This window comes from Nothobranchius furzeri, chromosome 13, assembly GCF_043380555.1.
Source record: "Nothobranchius furzeri strain GRZ-AD chromosome 13, NfurGRZ-RIMD1, whole genome shotgun sequence".
In the NCBI taxonomy this organism is placed as follows: domain Eukaryota; kingdom Metazoa; phylum Chordata; class Actinopteri; order Cyprinodontiformes; family Nothobranchiidae; genus Nothobranchius; species Nothobranchius furzeri.
In genome coordinates this window covers 65,210,271-65,228,771 of record NC_091753.1, presented here as the reverse complement: position 1 = coordinate 65,228,771, position 18,501 = coordinate 65,210,271, and positions in this window count along the sequence as shown.

Here is an 18,501-nt window from a genome sequence, read left to right as displayed (position 1 = left end):
CGCGAAGGTTCTTTACTTTGTTCTCAGAGGCTGTACAGGTTAGGTGATTGACTAAGCAATTTCCTTTTCTGAAGTTCAGGTCCAAGGATGAGAACTTCAGTCTTGTCTTGATTTAAAAGCAGAAAATTTAGAGTCATCTAGATTTTATTTCTTTAAGACAAGCCTGTAATCTAACTAACCGATTAAGTTCATCAGGGTTAATGGATAGATATAACTGAGTATCGTCAGCATAACTGTGGAAGTTCATCCCATGCTGTCTAATGATTTTACCAATTGAGAGCATATATATATATAGTAAAAAGAATTGGTGCAAGCACTGAACCCTGTGGTACTCCACAAGTAACCCTGGAGTATGAAGACAATTTGTCATGTACATTTACAAAATGAAATCTATCAGACAGGTAGGATTTAAACCAGCCTAGCGCTGTTCCTTTGATCCCTACAACATGTTCAATCCTTTCTACAAGAACATTGTGATCAACTGCGTCAAAGGCAGCACTGAGATCTAACAAGACTAGAACAGACACAAGATTCTTATCTGAGGCCATGAGAATATCATTTGTAACTCTCACTAATGCCGTTTCAGTGCTGTGATACTCTAAAACCAGACTGAAATTCCTCAAACAGATCAGTAGTGTTTAAATGCTCACACACTTGGATGGCCACTACTTTCTCAAGGAATTTGGATGAAAATGGAAGGTTAGATATTGGTTCTTCATATGCATAAGAGACTCATTAGTAGATATCACTATTACAAAGAGTTAACCCTTTGTTCAGTTGAAATTATTTAAAATTCTCTCTCTCTCTCTTTCTCTCTCTTCTCTCTCTCTCTCTCTCTCTCTCTCTCTCTCTCTCTCTCTCTCTCTCTCTCTCTCTCTCTCTCTCTCTCTCTCTCTCTCTCTCTCTCTCTCTCTCTCTCTCTCTCTCCTTTTATACAACATGCTACTTGGACCTAATTTCAGTTTTAGCCCAGTTCGAATACAAACAACCAGGAGACATGAGACTGTCCCCCTTATCAGGGCTCCATTTCATCCTTTTACTTACTTGATTAAAAGGGATAAAGCCATACCTTCAGCCATATTCATTTCAGTGAAATAAGCACACACACACACACACACACACACACACACACACACACACACACACACACACACACACACACAGAGAACCATGCGCCGTGACCCCAGCTACACTCATTACAGTGAAAGACACACAGATAAACAAACATCTATTTAAACACCAATCTGTAATCCTGTTGTTTTGACTGGGCATGACACTCCTGGGCAGGGGAACCTCCAGAAAATGTTAAAGGGGTGACCAGACGGGGCCAAAATTTTTTTTTGGGGTGGCACACCAAATTGGTCCTTGTGGTAACTCTGGGAGACTTTAGCTTGTGGCGATGCGTTGCATTGCTGCGTCATTCAATTTTATTAAAAAAATAATAATAATAAAAACTGTACGAATCCAAAACATTTAACTCAAAATTTACAAACATAAACCTTTCAGACACAAACAATTCAGTTAATTAAAATGTTATTTTAAAATGATTTTTTCTAGTTTAATTCACCTGTTACTGTGCTCACAAAAAACTATGGTGTTAAAAACTTTATTTTTTAATGGTGAGCAGCAGAACATATATATTTTTTAAAATTCTGATTATTTCTTTACTCATTAATTGTGTTATTTTTATTGTGTTGTACATTTATGTCTTAAATAAGATAAACTGGTTTGAGTGAACATTAATATGATTTATTAATACTGGCTTTTCCTGGGGGGCCAGCAATTTTCTAGGCCACCCTTTGGGGGCGCCAGTGCTCCTGGGGGACACATATACCTACGCAGGTGTGACGTCACTTCTGAGTGCTGATAATTAACTGTTATAGAGAACAGGCCAAAGGTTTGGACACACCTGCTCATTCAGTGTGTTTTCTTTATTTTCATGACCATTTACAAAGGGGCCAACAAGTGCTGAACACCCCTGGGAACTCCTTCAAGACTGTTTTCGGACACCTTCTCAGGTGACTACCTCTTGAAGCTCATCAGGAGAATACCAAGAGTGTGCAAAGCAGTAATCAGATGTGGCTATTTTGAAGAAAATAGAATATAAAACATGTTTTCTGTTATTCCACCTTTTTGGTTAAGTACATAACTCCACGTGTTCGTTCATAGTTTCCTTCAGTGATTCTCGCCTTAAGTGAGAATCTCCCAATGGAAATAAAGAAAACACAATGAATGAGAAGGTGTGTCCAAACATTTGGCCTGTACTGTTTATTCATAAGTTTGATGGAAAAAAGACAAACATATCAGCCTGACACATTTTGCATCCAGCTAAGCACAGAAATTTAAACCACTGAGTTTATCCAATCCCATCAGAAACAGTCAAAGAAGGTTTACTCCTGATTCCGTTTTTGGTTCTTTTTTTTTTTTCTTTTTGTTTTTTACAGTGTCCTGTCTGGCTGTGAAGCAAGCAGAATTGATGTCTGAATGCTGGTAACAAGCCTTAGAGATTTACTCTCAGGTGGGGCATCAAAGTGTCTGCTTTTAATGTCTCGCCTGATACTTAAAACTTTATTGTTATTGTTTTTGAATGCTTTGTAATTCTGCCAAGACACGGAGACAGAGGTGAAAGAGAAAGGAAAAGAAGAGGTGGGGAGAGAGGAGGAGGGGGGGGGGGGTCCACAAAAATAAACAATAATGAAAAAGAGTCTGCTTCTAGGTCTGCAGAAAAAGACAAAAAAAAAAGCAAAAGAACAAAAAAAAAAGGGACACAACAACAATACAACAAGATCAAGCTATCACTGCGTCAACTTGAAGACATATAATCAACATTGCTTAACTGAAGAATCACGATAATAAATCACAGTGCATTAAGTGCCCACCATAATTTTAAGACCTGTGTTTAACGTGCCCAAGCCCATACTTTTGAGAGCGCCATCTGAGCACCTGTGTGTGTACACGCGCTTCTTTATGTAAGGTTTCTCTATAGGAGCGTCCAACAGAGAGTGTGAGGGACCACAGATCCGCCCCCCAAAGATGCGCAGGAGACGGGGGAGCTCCAAGTCCCAGAGATCCAGGCGCTGCCCCAGAACACAGGAACCCCAAGGAGACTGCAACCAGAAAGGCCCCCGCCCCCCTCGAGAGGCACAGAGGTTCGCCCCGGGGGGCCACAACCAGCAGCCGGCAGAGTCCCGGGAGACATCAGCGGCAAGCCCACAGGCCCGCCCGCAGCCTCCCACCCCCTAGCCGGCCGAGCCCGGGACCCAGCGACCCGGGACCCAGGGGCGACCACCCCCGCCGGGAACCCAGCAGAGCCCAGGGACCCAGACCCCACCAGGCAGCTCCCGGGATCTATCAGGCAGATGCCAAAATCTTAAACCCCCAGACCTGGTTGCGACGAACACTCAGGCAGACCAAGGCACAACCCCTCACACCAGGTGTGGCAGGGGGAGGGGGGACGAAGATCTATATCATCAAAAGAAGTTCCAGGGGAGGGGAGGAGTCAAAGGCCCCACCTGACATATACAGTTATACACAAACACAGCCACACACTCCCTCCCTCATGCTCACACATGCACATGCAACCCAAGACTTACAAAAATGCACGCCGGACACCCACTCATGCTTCCCATACACACCCTATTCACTCTGGTCCCGGTACTGCTGCACATTGGGTACAACCATCACCGGTAACCAGAGTTTGACCCTTTCTGCTGGGGTGCTGATGAGCAGGCTCCCCCGCCCAACGCTGAGCACAGCAACCTACGACCCCAGACCCCAATCAGACGGCCAGATCTCCCTCCTAGCCTCCAGCCCCAGGAAGCCAAGCAACAACAGAGGTGGCTAAGACCCCTAGTCTCCCTCCGCCTGCTCCAATATAGTGTTGTGTGATCATGAGGTGTATTCCATGGCTGTGGTGAGCGGGCAGTGCGGGCTTCATCCGGCCTATGCCAGCTGATGCCACCGCACCACCCCACTTACACCCTCAGCCCTCGGTGTCTAAGTGCGGTTTAAAATTGGAAGTGGGCACCGGCACTTGGGAGGAGGCTGACATATCCCCCTGCCAAATGTCGTTGAATGTGCTCACTCCCAAGGGCCTAAGTGTGTGTTTGTGTGGAATGTCGTCAGTGGAAGTGTTTAAGGTGCAAATCAAATTGGGGGACAGGTTGCCACAGGAATGCGGAAATGGGGTCCATACCCGCATTCCCTGACTTGCCCACCCCCCAAGGTCCTATGTGTATGTTTGTGTGATGATGTGAGGTAGCAGGAGGAGAGAAATATGCGGGGATGGGGAGGAATGGCTGGTTGGGCTTAGCCCTCCAGGAAGCCAGCTCCCCTACTGGCCCCAATAGGCACCTCTGTTGTCAAACTGCCACCCAGGGCATGGAGACCCCAGCCCATCCTGCCAGGACCCAAAGCAGCAGCATTACAGAGCCTCACGGAGTCCAAGGGCACCAACCCAGCCCCACCCCAGCAGAATATCTATGCCCATCCCTGCATTTGAACAACATCCAGAATATATAAGACATGGGACATCCAGGTAAGGTTGGGTCCTCCCCCTCCTGGACCTCCCCCTCCCCTGTGATGGAACGGCAGAGGAGCCAAGGTCTACCTGAGGCCCCCGAACCCGGGCCAGGCACTGCTGCATGTTCCTGCCTTCTTCCCAGCAGCATACATATCAGGACCCGAGCCCCCAGGCCCCCACCCAGACCTGCCCAGGGGCATTGCAGCTGCCAGGCAGTGCCCCATGGCTGCCGCCAAGATCCCCAAGGGGCCCCACTCACAACCGCCAGCAGTCCACCCCCCGAGGCAACCCAAGCACCTCCAGAGGGGGGCAACGGCCCCCCAGTCCCAGACACCCCCAGTGAACCCACCTCCAGGGAACATCCGGATACTCCAAACTCAGACCCCACAACCCCCCCACCCACACCATTCCGCAGGACAACATCAACGGCCCCCCACCCTCGCTATGTGATGGAACCGATCAAAGGAGCCCAGAGAGATTGATCTGAAGTGGAAGCAGAGGCTATATCAAGTGTAATATGATCTAACAAAAGATTTCTATACTGGTTAATGCAGAGAGTTTCTCTATTTTTCCAATTCAAGAGGATAGTTTTCTTAGCGATGCATATAGCAGTCAGAATCACGTGAACCACAGATGTTTCAATCGGGACATCGTCCAGGTTTCCCAGTAAACAAAGAGAGGGGGTGGTTGGGATATGACATTTCAGAGACTTTGACAGGTCTTCACACACTCTACCCCAAAATTCCTGGACAGGTGGACAGGACCACATTGCATGAATGTAATTGTCAGGAACGTTGTTTGTGCAGTGTGTACAGGTGTCAGATGACACAACCCCCATCTTGAACATTCGATGTCCTGTATAGTCTACTCTGTGTAGAATTTTGTACTGAATTAATTGTAAATTGGAGTGTCTGATCATTTTAAATGTTTTTAAACAAGTTTGAGACCAGAAGTTCTGGTCAAAGCTGACTGATAGATCCACCTCCCATTTTTCAATAGGGATTACTATTCTATCGTCTATTTTGGACAGTGTCTTATATACTCTAGACAGTAGTTTGGGGGGTTTGAGATTATAGAAGTCTAATACCCTTGGTGGTGTTTGTAATTCTATTTTATTGAGCTTAAATTTTGTTTTACTACAGATTTAATTTGGTGGTATTCTAAAAAGCTATTCTTCTCTATTCCAAATTGGGAGACTATTCTATTAAATGGGATGAAGTCCAATCCTTCATATATGTGTTCCAGGTATAGGATTCCTTTATTTTTCCAGTCCGGAAGGTTCATCATTTTATTATTTTGCAAAATATCAGGATTATTCCAGATAGGTGTGCGTCTGCATGGTACTAGTGAAGACTCTGTCATTTTAAGATACTCCCACCATGCTGTCAGAGAGGTGCTGATACTAATACTTTTGAAGCTTTCATGTTTTCTTATGCTTGAGCTAATAAATGGTAAGTCTGAAAGCTCTATCGTATTGCAAAGTGTCTGTTCTATGTCTAACCAGGACTCATCTAGTGGGCTATCTTGCAACCATCTTGGTATATATTGCAGCCTGTTGGCTAAGAAATAATAATAAAAGTTGGGTAGATCCAGTCCTCCTCTGTCTGGTTTTCTGAAGCGTTTTTAAGCTAATTCGTGGAGGTTTATCCTGCCAAAGGAATTTGGTAATTGAGGAGTCCAGAGATTTAAACCAGTCAGCTGGTGGTTTGTTTCGGAACATTGAAAATAACTAATTTCTTCTGGGTAAGACCATCATTTTAATTGTAGCAACTCTCCCCATGAGTGATATTGGTAAGGATTTCTATCTTGCAAGATCATCTTCCACTTTATTTAAAAGTGGGATGTAGTTTAGTTTGGTTGGATCTGCTAACTTGGGAGAGACATTAATTCCCAGGTATGTGATATTCCCTGACTCCAATTGTGTATTAAGTAAATGGACAAAAGTGAAATTAATTGGTAGAACTGGATTTTAACCAGTTTATAGAGTAATCTGAAACTTTTGAAAAAGAGCATCAGTTCTATTGAATGAGAGAGAGACGATTGAGAATTCCGGAGAAAGAGTAAAACATCATCTGCATAAAGACTTATCTCATGTTCTATTTTCTTACACTTTATCCCTTTAATACCTGTCGTTTGCCTAATTGCTGCCGCTTGTGGTTCGATAAAGATAGCCAACAGTGAGGGGGAGAGTGGGCATCCCTGCCTGGTCCCCCTCTGAAGACAGAAGCTAGCTGATATTTGGTCGTTCGTCCTGACACGTGCAGTTGGCGAACTGTATAATGTTTTTAGCCAATTTATGAAGAAGTTCCCAAAGCCAAATTTATGTAAAGTTGCAAATAAGAACTTCCAGTTAACTCTATCAAAAGCCCTTTCTGCATCTAGAGATAATATACTAGTTTCTATGTTTGTACTGTAAGAGAAATCTATCACATTAAGTAATTACGTGAGTTTGTGGATGACTGTCTTCCCTTGATGAAACCAGTTTGGTCAGGGTGTATTATGAAGGGGATTACCTTCTCTAATCTTTTTGCCAGGGCTTTACAAATTATTTTGAGATCAACATTAATAAGGGAAATTGGGCGATAGCTGGTAGGAAATGCAGGGTCTTTGCCTGGTTTTAACAAGAGACTAATATTGGCTGAGTTCACGTTTGGCTGTAATCTGCCGCTCTCTTCAATTTCCCTCACCATTCTGAAAAATATTGGAGCCAGAATGATCCAGAATTCTTTGTAGAACTCTACTGGGAACCCGTCTGGATCTGGAGCTTTCCTATTAGTCATGGATTTAAGGGCTTCCTGAAGCTCCGTTGATGTTAGTGGCGAGTCCAGGACTGTAACTTGGCTGTCTGATAATTTAGGAAGTGTTATCCTGTCAAGGAACTCATCGATCTTGTTATCTGATGGGTTTATCTGTGGTGAGTACAAAGTTTGGTAAAAGTCTCTGAAAGTGTTGTTTATGCTTTCAGGGTCATAAACTACATTCCTGGTTGAGTCTTTAACAGCAGATATGGTACTTTTCTCTTTATTTATTTTTAAATGGCTAGCCAAAAATTTACCTGATTTATTACTATGTTCAAAGTTTTCTATTCGTAGTCTTTGTGCTAAAAATTGTGAGTTTTTGTCAATAATTCCATGAAGTTCTAATTTAGCTTTACGTAATTTGCTCATTAACTCTTCTTCTGTGGATGCCTCTAAAGACTTAATGATTTCTTCTAACTCCTGAATACGTTTGTTTTCCGTTTTTTTCTTATGTGATGAGAAAGAGATTATTTTACCTCTCATCACTGCCTTTCCTGCCTCCCAGAGAATAGATGCTGATGTTCCAGGCAGGTCATTATGTTCTAAATATAAAGCCCACTCCTTTTTTAAAAAATCCATAAAACCTTCATCTTTGAGCAGTGATGTTTTAAACCTCCACTTTTTGCTTGGTGGGATTGTCTTCTTATTTACCAGAGTTAAAGAAACTGGAGCATGGTCGCTGACAACTATGGGGTGTATCTCAGTGTCTGAAATGTCAGCCAACAATGAGCTGCTGACTAGAAAATAATCCAAACGTGAGTGAGAGTGATGGACGTGGAAAAAAAAGTATACTCTCTACGGTTAGGATGAAGAGATCGCCATGCATCACAAAGCCCATAATCACTCATGTATTGTTTAACTATATTAGTGGATTGCCAATTGCGCTGAGTCCCAGCTGTACTGAGCCTGTCTGTTAAGTAATTCATCCAAAAATTAAAATCGCCTCCAAGTATAAGTGGACAGTCCAAGTGTTCAGAGAGTACCGAGAAAAAATTATGAAAGAATGGAGGGTCATCAATATTTGGACAGTATATGCTGACGATACATAAGCGTTGGTTCTGTATAGATATTTTTAACATTATAAATCTACCCTCTGGATCATAGAATGTGTCCAATACTGTGAAATTGATGTTTTTGTGTATTAAAATAGCTACACCTCTTTGCCTAGAGTTATAGCAGGCAGAGAACATGTTGGGAAACAGGTGTTTTAAGTTCATCTGCGGATGTGGCAGATCTATGAGTCTCTTGTAATAATATTACGTCTGCTTGCACTCTCTTTAGCTGATCAAAAATCTTTAATCTTTTCTCTATGGAGCCAGCCCCATGTACGTTCCATGAGACAAATCTTAGTGCACCCATAGATGTGTGTGTGAGTAGCTAAAATATGACGCCTTCATGTGAATAAGATGGAATAAGTATCTAAATGTATACAATAGTATTTTAATAAATAACAGAAAAGTAAATAATAATAATACTAATAATAATAACGATGCAACAGTGTTTGTGGTTGTATTATTTGACGCATAAATTATGATATTGTGCTGTGAATATAATATATCTATGTGTGTGTGTTTGTGTGTGTGTGTGTGTGTGTGTGTGTGTGTGTGTGTGTGCGTGCGTGTGTGTGCGTGTGTGTGTGTGTGTGTGTGTGTGTGTGTGTGTGTGTGTGTGTGTGTGTGTGTGTGTGTGTGTGTGTGTCGAATCTGACGCAGTGTTGGAAAGTTGTGTGGTTGTGCCATACAGGTGTAAAGGTACATAAGCAGGTAAAAAGGAAGGGAAAATACAGATACAGGTTAAAAAAGAAGAAAGAACTAAAAAGAAAAGGTGGTAGGGGTGTGAAGTGGTGATGAACAGGTGATCTTATCATCTAGAATACGGATTTAGCAGCTGTTTAATCCTGACGTGATCAAACCCAGTGAATCCTGATAAGAATGATAAATGTCTGACCTGATGTTGGGCTAATACAGCCAGTCAGTCACTCCTCGCTCCTTGTAAAGCTTATTGTCCATATAAAGCTTATCCACCGAGATGACAGCTCTCTTCCCGTCCTGGATAAACTTTTTGCATAGCGGAAAGAGGACTCGGCGCCGATCCAGAATTTCCTTAGGGAACTGATCATTAACGCTGAAATCTTTCCCTTTGAGCTCTCTTCCGTGACTTTTAACAAGATCCTTCTGCTTAAAATGTTCAAATTTAGCCACAATGGGACGAGGTCTTCTGCTGTCCCCTCTTTTAGCTCCAAGGCGATGTACCCAGTCAAAGGTGATGTTTTTTACCGTTTCTTCGGGTATCTTCATTTGGGTCTGGAGAAAGTTCTTTATTGTTTGCTCGCAGTTCTCCGCCCCTCCTGCCTGCTCCGGCAGGCCTGAGAACACTAGATTATCCCTCATGCTATGGGCCTGAAGGTCCAAAACCGTCTCCTTCAGAGTTTTGTTGTCCTGGGTGATCCACGTCATCCCCTCTTCCAGGGAAGAAACGGACTCCCGCAGAGACGCGTTCTCAGCAGCGAGCCGCTCAACCTGCTCCTGACTGAACTCCAGAGATGTTCGGAGGTTTTGAAACTCCTGGTGTAGAACCTCGAGCAGATGAAGTCGCCCCTCAAATCCCAGAAGCCGTTTATCAATATAATCTAATAATTCTAATACGTCCTTCCGGGGAGATGAGGCCTCAGGCGAGTCCTGAGGACGGCTCCTCTTGATCCCACGTGTTTCAGCCTCAGCTGCTGATTTCTTCGGACCCATGACGAAAACTTCAAAAACTTTGTCAATATAATTTAACAAACTTTCTAAATTTCCTTCACTTACCTCCAGATTGAGCGAGTTATACTTACCAGATTATTTTTTCGTTGTCTGTAGTTAAATTAGGCAAAAATGCATCTAAATTGTTTGTGGATGTTTGCTAACGAGCTGCCATCAGCTTCAAACGCTGCTGTGTCCGGTGATCGGCCGTCAGCGCATGCGCATCCATTTTTGGTTCTTTTTAAAACACAGGAAAGGTTTCTCTTTACCTTGCTGCTGACAGTTTCGTTCGCGGCTGCAAACTTCCTCAGAGCTGACACTGATGGTGGCATCACTTCCTACTCCGTTTATCCGCAGGCAGCAGAGGACGTTGTCACCCTCTGCTGCCCGCTCTCCCCCCTCCAATGATGCAGTCCCATGCACGATCCAATGTGTAAACCCCATCGTCTCTGTTCATGGTTTTCTCTTGTGCAGTTATCTGTTACGGCTGACTTCTTTATTGTGCTTTCTGCTTCTTGTTTTGCTGCTCTTGTTTGTCTTCGACTTGTTTCTTTCTCACACTCCTTTCTATGTTCTATTGTTCGTGTGTTGAGTTGGCGTCCAGTTTCTCCTGTGTATGTTTTATTGCAGAGTTTGCATGGAATTTCGTAAACAACTCCACATTTAAGTCCAGCTGGTATCTTGTCTTTTGGGTGCACTAGTCTGTTTCTAAGTGTTGTGTATGGTTTTGTTGGTGTGTTTATGTTGTGTTTTTTCATTGTTGCTCTTATTTTTTCTGTTATGCCTTTGATGTATGGTAAGGTTATCACTGGTTTTGGTTCTTGTCTTTCTGGGTTTCTGGTTCTTTGCTTTGGTTGTTCTTTTCTTTCTGTTGTTGTTTGTTGTTTTCCTTTGTTTATGTGGGGCCATGAACAGAGACGATGGGGTTTACACATTGGATCATGCATGGGGCTGCATCATTGGAGAGGGTAGAGCGGGCAGCAGAGGGCGACAATGTCCTCTGCTGCCCGCAGATAAATGGAGTAGGAAGTGACGCCACCATCAGAGTCAGCTCTGAGGAAGTTTTGCAGTCGGCAAACAAAACGTACATCAGCAAGGTAAAGAAAAACCTTTCCTGTGTTTTAAAAAAGAACCAAAAATGGAATTAGAACACAAACAGCAAGAACATACAAAAGAGGTTTGTTTCTGCTTTGGGTTTTTGTGTACAGACTTATTTCTAAGTCTAACCCTGCGATACCGGTATTAGTGCGCAAAATGGATGCTATCTCGGTGAGGGTCACCGGACGGTATGGACAAGTTTAAAAACCCAAATTGGAGGACTGGAATGATCAGTGTAAAGACTGAAGGAAGAGAGGAAAATTATCTCAGCCTGACCCAAACAAAGTCTTGTTATCCGAATCTGACGCACTAGCAGCCTTGAGAGGCTAACAACGAATCCCCACGAAGGAATGCAGACAGATGCTGTGAAAACCCAATCCCCCGCCTTCAGATTGGTGGACTTCAGCCTGGCGAGGTCATCAACCTGCAGGAGTCAATGTGCTCTGTGCTTCTCACAAGATCTCCCTCCCACTTGTGGCTACAGTGGTTGAGCGCCGTAGTTGGCTGCTCTCGCTGGGGGAAACAGGATCCCAGTGCCCCCCCCCCCCCCCGCCTTCCTATTGGAGTCTCATGTTATGTTGTGTTGTCTGAAGTCTGTTGCATATCTGTCTGAGGTGTTTTTTTTTTTTCTTTTTTTTTGCAGAGCAAAGCTGCCCTACCTGTGGAGGGTAACTGTGAAGTGCCTTTTTTTCCCCTCCTCCCGAATCAATTCCTCATGTAACCCTCTTATCTCTATTAAGGTAGCAAGACTCAGGGTTGCGAATGACCACAGTCACCAATTCTTGTCATGTGTCTTGCCCATGTATGTCTGATCTCTGAATTGTGTGTACTGAAACTCTAATTTCCCTCTGGGATTAATAAAGTATCTTTGATTGATTTGATTGTGGAGAAAGGGGACATGAAGGGTAAAGGATGCAGGAGATAGAACTACATAGAGACAACTGTGGTGCGCCCAAAAGGGACAAGCCTAAAGAAAAAGAAGTTCTGATGAACACAGAAAAGATGTTAATGTAAATGAATATGGGCAACATGACCCGAGGGAGGAGGACCCGAGTCTGTCCTTGCAGACACTCTTGACGCTGTGGACTTGCAACAAGATCGTCTGAAAGGAAATGTTTTTCAAGTCTCTACCTGGCATGAATACAAATCTTGTTTTTTTTTTTCAACAAACAAAAGTGGAGCCTGTTGCAAATCATGACTGCATCAAGCTAAACCCACCCACCGGTAAGATTGCACTTTAGGTACATTAGCGACCCCTGTGCATTCCTAAAATCGAACTGAAAATGTTGGGTGGGTGTGCTTTGGCCTTCCGTGCTCTATTTCGATTCAATTAAATTCAATTCAAGTTTATTTATGAAGCGCAAAATCATGACAAGAGTCATCTCAAGGCACTTCTCATAGTAAACATTCCAATACAGGTCAGGGGTCTCATTTATCAAACATTGCGTAGAATCCTTACTAAAACGTACTTAAGCTCAGCAAAAAAATGTGCTTACGCCTATGGGGTGCCATTTGTAAAGTCAAACAGTCATAATCTAACAGCAATATTTTTTGTTATTTAGCATATTATAAGAGATAAAATTGGGAGTTCACTTTTTCGAAGTCATGTTTTCACCATGTTATTCATACATTTATAAATGTTAAAGTTTCCAAATAAATATTTAGTTAGCAAGCTAAATATTTATTTGTAGTTAAATATTTATTTTGCAAACTAAACATTTAGGTCTGATCTAAATATTTAGTTTGTAAAATGATTATTTAATTCACTAACTAAATATTTAATTTACTAATTAAATATTTATTTTGGAACGAAATATTTAATTTGTAAATTAAATATTTATTTTCCGATTTTTTTTTAGATCCCAGCTAAATATTTATTTTGGAGCTAAACATTTACTTTGCAAAATCAGTATTTGAGAAATAAATATTTAAGTCTGACCCAAAAATATAAAATATAGTGTGGAGCTAAATAACATTGTGGAAAATAAATATTTAGCTGGTACTTAAACATTTAGCTAATATGCAAATATGCTTTCAAATAAGTGGAAGCTGGTTACCAAAATAAATGCTGGATCTCGCTAACCTCTTTATAAACTCTTGCTCCGAACCAGAACTTGTATTATCCGGTTCTATTCTTCTTCAGCCAACACGTCGGACATGTTCAGAAGAATAGAACCGGAGATAAAACAAGTTCTGGTTCGTAGCAAGAGTTTAGAAAGAAGTTAGCGAGATCCAGCATTTATTTTGGTAACCAACTTCCGCTTATTGGCAAGCGAATCTGCATATTAGCTAAATGTTTAAGTACCAGCTAAATATTTATTTTCCACAATGTTATTTAGCTCCACACTATATTTTATATTTTTGGGTCAGACTTAAATATTTATTTCTCAAATACTGATTTTGCAAACTAAATGTTTAGCTCCAAAATAAATATTTAGCTGGGATCTAAATATTTATTTCGGAAAATAAATATTTAATTTACAAATTAAATATTTAGTTCCAAAATAAATATTTAATTAGTAAATTAAATATTTAGTTATTGAATTAAATATTTATTTTACAAACTAAATATTTAAATCAGACCTAAATATTTAGTTTGCAAAATAAATATTTAACTCCAAATTATATATTCTCGTCTCGTCTCGTCTTCCTCCGCTTATCCGGGTCCGGGTCGCGGGGGCAGCATCCCAACTAGGGAGCTCCAGGCCGTCCTCTCCCCGGCCTTGTCCACCAGCTCCTCCGGCAGGACCCCAAGGCGTTCCCGGACCAGATTGGAGATGTAACCTCTCCAACGTGTCCTGGGTCGACCCGGGGGCCTTCTGCCGGCAGGACATGCCCGAAACACCTCCCCGGGGAGGCGTCCAGGAGGCATCCTGACCAGATGCCCAAACCACCTCAACTGGCTCCTTTCGATCCGGAGGAGCAGCGGTTCTACTCCGAGTCCCTCCCGAATGTCCGAGCTCCTCACCCTATCTCTAAGGCTGAGCCCGGCCACCCTACGGAGGAAACTCATTTCGGCCGCTTGTATCCGCGATCTCGTTCTTTCGGTCATTACCCAAAGCTCATGACCATAGGTGAGGATTGGGACGTAGATCGACCGGTAAATCGAGAGCCTGGCTTTCTGGCTCAGCTCCCTCTTCCCCACGACAGATCGGCTCAGCGTCCGCATCACTGCAGACGCCGAACCAATCCGCCTGTCGATCTCCCGATCCCTCCTACCCTCACTCGTGAACAAGACCCCGAGATACTTAAACTCCTCCACTTGAGGTAGGACCTCTCCCCCGACCCGGAGGTGGCAAGCCACCCTTTTCCGGTCGAGAACCATGGTCTCAGATTTGGAGGTGCTGATCCTCATCCCAGCCGCTTCACATTCGGCCGCGAACCTACCCAGCAAGAGCTGAAGGTCAGTGCTGGATGAAGCTAGGAGGACCACATCATCCGCAAAAAGCTTGCTAACTAAATATGTATTTGGAAACTTTAACATTTATAAATGTATGAATAACATGGTGAAAATATGACTTCAAAAAAGTGAACTCACAAATTTTTCTCTTGTGATATGCTAAATAACCAAAAATATTGCTGTTAGATTATGACTGTTTGACTTTACAAATGGCACCCCATATACGCCAAGCAGGCTTGTGATCTATCAAACATGGAGTACACACAGCTGGACGCAATCGCCGCTTCATAAATCAGAAACTATCTACTGCATTTTAGTCACATCCCGCCCTCACCACGCCCACTTACTGCCATAAATAGTCAATGCAAAGTGCCTTGTGGATCTCATGCATGTACATAAGCCGGCTGTTGCAGCGCTCTGCCAATGACATGGCAACCGTAGATCAAGGCAGATCAAGGAAGCACAATTTCACAGAATCAGAAATGGAAGTACCTGTGGGTGAGGTGGAGAGATGAAAGGAAGTGCTTTTGCAAAAGAAATAAGAGAAAATCCACAGAGGGGCACAGCATTGCTGAAGCCGTCAATGTTGAGTTCTTCAGAGAGATCTGTGGTGGATATAAAAAAAATGGTCCAATAAGGATTCGATCCCCAGACTCCCGGGTGAAAATCACGCACACTAACCAGTCACGCAAATGGAGCTCTCCCTTTTCCAAGTAGCCAGGGCGCATGATCAATCGGGTCACAGTGACAGGACACACACTGTCACAGACGCATGATGTTCTGTCTCGATCTGTCCCCCTGCTGATATTCAGCATTCCATATTCTGCGCTTCAGGCTGTGTGTGTGTGCGTGTGTGTGAGCGTGCGTGCACGCATGTGTGTGGTGGTGGTGGGGGGTGGGGGGGTGGGGGGGTCTTGTTCTGTGTGAAAATGAAGCAGTACAAGTGATAATGCTGCTGGAACTCATAATTGTATCTTCTCAGCAGCAGCACTGCAGGTGCTCTCCATGTCCAACATGTGCGTAAGCCAGGTCAACTTAAAGTTGCGCACATTTTTCCGCTATGATTTCTTTCATAAATCCCAAAGTTTGCGTGGAAAGTTGCTTACGCAGTTTTCCGACCCCGTTTTGTGCGTAAGCAAGCTTGATAAATGAGGCGCCAGTTCATTCAGCCAATCAGTAAAAAGTTTCCTATATAAGGAACCCAGCAGGTTGCATCGAGTCACTGACTAGTGTCAGAGTCTTTACAGCAGTCCTCATACTAAGCAAGCATGCAGCGGCAGTAGAGAGGAAAACTCCCTTTTAATCCTGGCTCAGTATAAGCAGCCATCCTCCACGACTCACTGGGGATCGACACACACACACACACACACACGCACGCAGGTACACACACACACACACACACACACACACACACACACACTACACTATGGTGTAACGATGGGTAGTTTACATCTTACTTATGAACCATAAAATGTGAGATTCCATAGAAATATGAAATATCAATCTGATGGATCTTTGAATATTTTAACCAGAAGATCAGAACTTTTTACTGCAGGGATTAAGTGACACTTCGTATTAACTCCAAGGAAAGAGAGAGAGTCAGGTTTATAATAGTTAAGAAATGTATTTCTACACAATTTGAACAAGACTAATTTTAACACTCTGTGTAAGGATGAACTAGGTGGAGTAAGACATGAGATGATGGTGTGTAGTTGTGTGGAATGTTGTTATCAGAACCTCGTATCCGGAGAAGCAGTTAGTTCGGAGTGGGAGTGAATGTTTCGCTCTAAATGTTAGTTGGAGATTTATAACACACATGAAATGCCATCTGTCGGTCTACGTACCCCAGGGGAAGCCTCGGTTTATTTTAGGGCTGCACTATATATCAAAAAATTATCCTCATCGGGATAACAGGACGTGCGATAGGCCCATCGCAAAGCACGTCAAAAATGACGATAACTGTTTGGTTCAAACATTTCCATCCGTGTCATACATCAACTTTTTGTAAACCAGCTCTGTTTTTTACGCAGAAGTATTATTTGACCAATCAAATGTAGCCCTTCTGATATGCGGCCAATCAGATGGGTTCGTTCACGTAATACGCCCGCCCCCTATGTAGACAGGATGGGTGGAATGCAACAACCAAACTGACTAACCCCCAAATTCCACTACCTCCGCTCCGGTCCGCCCTCGCCTTCCGCAGCCGCTCGCTTCCGAACTCAATTTTTACTGGTACCCGCTCTACAACGGCTCCGCTCCGGTGCGGAGACCTGAGGGGGGCAAACAAGCATGCGCGGGATTTTCGAGATCTTGCGATACAGTCCGAGCAATAAACGCAGAAGTTAGATCCAAACACCCGTTGTGTGGGAGAAGCATCGAAATGAACCGTTTAATCTGCCCATCATGTGTGTTGAGAGATCAGCAATGTTTGGATCAACAAAGTGTGACTACTTTGATAGTGGAAACTGTATTTATGGCTTAATTTTGTGCATTTAAACTTCAGCCGCCATTGATAGTGGTTAAAAGTTGTTAAATCTGTGCATATGAAACAAAAAACGCCTTTTGTTGATCGATTTATTGTGAAATATGGAAATTGTGCTTGCTCCTTTTCCTGTTGGGCCGTTGTGATTTCTGTCCGTTTACTGCGGAGGTGCTCCGGCGTCCGGCGAAAATAGGATCGATTCTATTTTTGCCGCACTGCCGGAGCACGGCCGCAGTACGGCCGCAGTAGTGGAATAGCTCTGATTGACTACAACGGGACCGATTTTGCTCCGGCTTTCGTGTCGGAGCGGAGCGGAGGTAGTGGAATTTGGGGGTTAGCGGCGCTGTTCCCTTGTTCGTCTTGCTGGTTCAGAGCAACGAACGCACTTTGTGCTGAGGTTTCTGGAATCAGCGCTGCTTTCAAACGTGAACGTGAGTCCGCTCGGTGTCGTTAAGCAGCTGATAATAACCGAGCTGACTCCGACACGTGCCGGTGAACCAACCCACCTACCTTCATGCTGCTAGTGTTCCACCAGGTGGTGACGTTAGCCCCAGGCTCCGGTTAGCTTCCAGCTAAAAGGCTACAGCACTCTCCTCCCAGTCCCACCCTGCTAAAGAGGGCCTGGAAAAGTTCCCCCACACATCAAAGTGATTTTTCATTTATGAGCTTTAATAACCTTGTTAATCAGGATAGTTGATTTGCTGCTGCACATAGACTGTCAGTCAGAAGCTCTGCTAGCCGGTTATCTTAGAGGAGCTAGTTCAATTTGTTAGCTTGTTATCAGAATCATAGTTGCAGTTTCATCATCTGAGCTGTTTTTTAAGATCTAGGTAAACTTGTTCAATTTGGGGTTAAAAACAAACGTTTTCACATATTTTCCATGTAGTTTTTTTTTTTTTTTTTTTGCCAGTTCCTCTTCTGAAAGGTAGACATTTGTTTTTCTCTTTCCCTCAGAAAATCTTAATGTTCTCCTAGTTTGGCCCAGCACAGTTCACTTCCCAGTTACAGCAACAGCCTTATATCATAACCACATAAGTGGAGAAAATGTTCAGTAGCAATGAGAGAATTTGCTGTTGCATTTAAGTGATGTTAACTATTATTTAACATTTAAACTATTTATTCTAAAAACCCTGGTAAGGGATGTTTTTCTGTATTTGGAGCATCAGAAAAAGTTTTATGGTGGAGGTGATGTTTTAAAGTCACTGAGAAACTGCATGCATGCAGTTTGTTGTTTTGCTGCTAATACAGTAGCAGGTGCAGCTGCTAATACAGTAGCGGGTGCCCCTTACGAAAAATAAGTATACTTTAAGTATTTAATTTCAAGTATACTTAAGTGTACAGAAGTTTATTTGCATACTTGTTCTTAAAGTTTACTTAGAAGTATACTCCTTGGGACTAAATTGGGCCGCTAAAAGTATACTTGAAATATACTACAAGTATACTTCAAAGTAATAATTTAAGTT